Here is a 5,470-nt window from a genome sequence, read left to right as displayed (position 1 = left end):
CTTCCCTCCTCAAGAAGTCTTCTCCTTACACCGCATTCTTTCATTTTAAAGTTGTTCTGAAAAAATAAGGTTAAGACAAAGAAAGGCTGCCTTCACGGGTATGTCTGTTTTAGCACCTTTTCCCTGAATCCACAGTCGAACCCATATGATATAACATTAAATTGCTTTCAGATAACCACAGTACAGAGTTAGCTTGCTCACTCCTGTGGCGTCGCCACTGGTAGAAAAGTACATCCATGGGAACACTTGTTAAACCCACATGAATATTTATTAAGAAGAGACTGAACTCAGAAACCTGAAATTTCAGGGAAAATTACCAGAGCAGCATCTGGGTATTTCTGAAACCATTTTCCCTTCTCACTTGCTCTTTGTTCCTGTGGGTTGGGAATAGGGTATCGTTTCCTCATGAAAAAAATCTTACAGGCTCGCAGCAACCTCAATCAGCATTAAAAGAGATGTAGTCAAATGGTCTGCAATCATTAATGTGGGTGGGTCGGGGCGTTTCAAAGGGAGACTTGTACCCTGTCTTCACTACCCCATCATGCAATTCAGAACAAGGCGGGCTCTATTTCTAGTGATGGAATGTGTTCCAAACAGCGCTTAGTGTCTTGAGAACCTCAGCTTAACATTTTTGGGAGAATAGGAAAGAGTCAAGGCAATTAGAGGGCTGGAAAGTATCTTAAAATAAAGAGAAATGAATTATATGTTGAGATATTTATGAGAAGGAAATTATATATAAGGAATGGGAAACAATGAATTGTTGCAAAAAGGTAGTATTTGAATATACTGTCTGCCCAAGCCGAATCTTGTATATCTGGGGATATCTGCCTAATTCAAAAATATCTCTGCTGACCAGATAGGGCTTGTGCGTGGTATCATGTTTTGTTTTTGAATTGATTTCAGAGAGGAAGGGAGAGGGAGAGAGAGATAGAAACATCAATGGTGAGAGATAATCATTGATTGGTTGCCTCCTGCACACCCCGCACTGGGGATCGAGCCTGCAACCTGGGCATGTGCCTTGACCGGGAATTGAACCCCGACCTTCTAGTTCATAGGTCCACTCTCAACCACTGAGCCACGCCAGCCAAGCCACGTTTTAAATATATCTCTAGGTGGTTCTCTAAATTGTCTAGAATGCTAACAGACATACAACATTCACTGGATGGTTTAGCACCCCACCATTTCATCATATCCTAGATAGCTCTTTAAACCAAGAGTTATGGAAAGCTATGCTTGAGTAAATTAAGCATTAAAATTTTTCCTGTTTTATATCCAGCTGAGCTGTCCTCATTTTTATTTTCATGACTTTTTACCCAGAGGTTGGAATGTGACACTTGTCTCTACCATAGAAACTTTTCCTTTTATATCTAGGTCAGAACAGCATGAAATTATTCTTACTCTTGAGATCTATCCTCCATCAGTAGTGCCGGTGAGCTTCGGGTGCAGTGGCATTTTCCAGTTGTTTCTCTGTCTGTGGAAGTACAAGTGGTGCTGCTGCTTGAGATTGTTTCCAAGACACAGGATGGTGTGACGTGGTCCTCTCCTGTCTAGCCTACCGAAGGCCTTCTTATTGGCTGGAATTGCACTGAGGCCTTTGCTTTTATTTTTCCACAAATCCCTTGGCTTATTTTAAAATAAAGGACTGTAGGAATTTCCACTGAGTGGGTGAGTGGGGGGTGTTCCTTGGCTAACTGTGTATATTTCTGCCGCTAGAAAGATACCACAAACAGCTATGGAAATGGTTTGGATCTTGTGGAGATTTAATGAGCAATACTGCTTAAGATTTGAATTATAGAAACACTGGAGAATACAACGTGTCTCAAATAAAAGGCTTAAAAGATATGTGGCTGATACACTCTATGTGCCACCCAGTTTATCATGACTCATGTACACATTATTCTTTTTGGTGTCTGCATCTAAAGGGGAATATGAAAAGTTGGCAGGGAATCTGTAGAAGTTTTGGGAATATGAAAAGATGGTAGAGGATATATAGAAACTTCAGTGTTTTTAGTACCATGTTCTGGGCCATCAAGCAGATGTAAGTGTGGAAGACTTGCCCTGGGAGCCACTGCAGAACTGTAGAGAATGGGAGAATCCAACATGGGATTCTTCAGTGGATTTACGTCTATAAACAATAGGCCATTCAGAGCCTCAGAGGGAACTAAGGGATCTGGCTCTGGGAGAAGTCAGTGCCTCTAATGATGGTTTTGTTTCCATACCTACTTCCAAGCAGGCTCAAGCAGCCTACAGTAGTGTATTATACTAAGAGACATTGGACAGAAAGTTGACCATTGTTTAGCCAGCTAAAGAAAATTATTTTTGTTTTATTTCAGTTAATGTTGAATTAGAATCATTTACTTTGCCTGAGAGAATTAATGAAACAGGTCTAAACCCCTATGTGTTATTGTTTTTCGCAAGGGGAAAATTATGTTCTTCATTTGCTGTAACAGATGGAGATATTTCCACCGTTTGCGTTTGTACTATGATTGGTTGATTTCTCTTAAAATATAAAATTTTCAATCTACCTGAGTTGCTATTCATAGGATGAGTTTCAAAGGAAAGAAACAACAAGCAGAAGAACTAGGTACTTGATCATTTAGGTGATTCCTTCAGATTTCTCCATTTATAACTCCTAATTTCAATGGTCCCTCGAATTCAAATCTGGAGATTACCATCTTGAGCAGATGTAGAGTCTGCAATAACTGAGAAGTTGCCACTTGAAGCTCTGGCACTCATTTATATCTACTTCTTGAGAGAGTTGGTGGGATGGTCCCAAAAATAGAATCCCCCAAGGATTTCAATTTATTTTTTTAAAAAATATTTTTATTTATTTCAAAGAGGAAGGGAGAGGTAGAGAGAGATGAAACATCAATGATGAGAGATAATAATTGATTGGCTGCCTCCTGCATGCCCCCTACTGGGGATCGAACCCAAAACCTAGGCATGTGTCCTTGACTGGAATTGAACCGGGGACCCTTCAGTCCACAGGCTGACGCTCTATCCACTGAGCCAAACCCGTTAGGGCAGGATTTCAATTTAAACCCTCTTCAAGGCAAAGCTTGATCATGGTTCTGAGCTTAGTTAGATAAATAGTTGCTACTTCTGTTTCTCTTGTGGGGCTCCAGCCTTCACATATGCTAATGCTTGAACATAGCCTAGAGATGATTTAATTCAATCTCTCCTCTCTAACATCTCTCCTCTCCTATACACTTGAGAGGTTTATTAGTGCTGATGATAGGGAAAGTATACTACCTCCTGCTTCATAGTCAATTTATATAAATACTAAGCCATTTTCTGATATTGGCTAGATATGTGAAGGCAAAATAGAAAAGAATTGATGGCTAAATGTTACCTTTTTTAAAAACACACACACCTATTTTATAGTTTACCAAATTATTGAGCTTAATACTGGCTCTGCGAGCAGAACTTTATCCTGTTGCTTATGTTTCCCTATTTGTGTTTGTTACCAAACCAGTAGCATTCCATCTGCTCATGGGAACGTGCATGTCGACTTTCAAGGATGCTCTTGGAATTTCATTATTGTTCTTGTGCTTCTGTGATATGGTCTCACCCTGCTTCCACCGCAGTGGAACATTTTCATTCTCTCCCTCATATCCATCTAAAACATAGTAAGTGCCCTAACGTTTATATTTTTAAAGGAGTGCCATACAAGACAGCTCATTCAACACGTTGCAGTACAGATTCTTTTTGAAAAAAAGAAATGTGATCTCTGCAGGCCAAATAGTATGAACATAATGTTAGAGCAAATTTTCCATCTAATTATGATGGTTTCGGACTAACGATGGATATTATTGAAATACCCAAGGACATATTAAAGGAGGGGAAATTTAAAAAATATTTATGGACCTAAACTATGTTTGTCAAATGCAGTAGGCAAGTAGGTTCTGGAGTTGACTCAAACAAAAGGATTTCCATCGTCATGGGCCTCGGGAGATGGACAGCAGGTAAACACAGCTTGTCTTGGCTTTGACCTAGAGCAGCTGCTGTGCAAACATGCCTGACTGTTCACCTTAAGGTAATGGCACTGAAGGCAAACAACCTGTCTCCTCATTAAAGCCAATTTATGTGTAGAGATAAGGGTGCCAGCACACAAGGTTATTTAGTGGGTGTTACAACTCATGGAGGTTAAATGTCAGTTTCCTACAGAGTTCTGTTAATATAATAAGGACGTTAATGTACACCCTAAAATCATACACCCTGACAGAGGTGCCTTGTTGATTCTCTCTGTGACTTCATGTCCTCAGTGTGGGATGTCATTCAAGTAAGTACAAAAAGAATTACCTGGCTTCTAGCTTTTTTTTTTTTAAATATATTTTTATTGATAGAGAGGAAGGGAGAGGGAGAGATAGAGATAGAAACATCAATGATGAGAACCATTGATTGACTGCTTCCTGCACGCCCCACACTGGGGATCAAGTCTGCAACCTGGGCATGTGCCCTGACCGGTATTTGAACTGTGACCTCCTGGTTCATAGGTCAACGCTCAACCACTGAGCCACACCAGCCGGGCTGTTGTAATTAAAGTGTATTACTGCAGACTTATCACTTGCTTGCTGTATACTTATCCCCCCTGTGTCACTGATGTCTTTATTATTGATTTATAAACATTGTTGGTATGTAAGAGAAATTAGCCTCTGCCATATATGGCAGCTATTTTCTACTTAAAAATATATTTTTGCAAATGACTTCCACTCATGACGCCAGTGGCAGCGGTACCACAGGGTGATAATCACTCAGGTGTCAGCCTGGCTACTTCGCTGGCCTTGGCAGTGCCCCTCTTTGGCAAAGTTGTGATGTGGATAGAGGACACCTTTGATGCTCTGAATGGGCTGGGCTGAAGCTGTTGGGGATGAAATTCAGGAACGAGAAACTCAAAAGCTAGGCATTACTTCTTTTTATTATTATTATTATTAGTTAAGGTATTACAAATGTGTCCTCATCCCCCCCCATTAACCCCCAACCTCTAATGCTCTCCAGTTCCATCCACGCTGTTGCAAAAGGCAAGAGTTCCTTTTTTTTTCCCTTTTACTGCAGCATTGTATTCCATCGTGTAGATGTACCACAGTTTTCTAATCCACTCACCTGCTGATGGGCACTTAGGCTGTTTCCAAATCTTAGCTATGGTGAATTGTGCTAGGCAGTACTTCTTGAAATATATTTCTTCGTTCAATTGCACCAAATATCATATGGTCCAGTATGCAGGAAAGGCGGGTTCTTGACCCCAGATTTGCTGAGTCAGCATCTGGGGATGGACCCTTGAATTAGTTCATTTTTAACATGCTTTCTGGGTAATTCTGAGATTGCGGACTGAAGTTTAAGAACTACTGAGGCAGGAAAATTAACCTGGGCCTATGGGTCGATCTGGGAAAAATGGCAACAGGTAAACGTGGACTTTTAAAAAATATGATGTTTAGCATCTCTTCATGGAAGAGGGGGTTAGCCATTCCTG

This window comes from Myotis davidii, unplaced genomic scaffold, assembly GCF_000327345.1.
Source record: "Myotis davidii unplaced genomic scaffold, ASM32734v1 scaffold520, whole genome shotgun sequence".
Classification (NCBI taxonomy): Eukaryota; Metazoa; Chordata; class Mammalia; order Chiroptera; family Vespertilionidae; genus Myotis; species Myotis davidii.
This window is presented reverse-complemented; position numbering follows the sequence as displayed.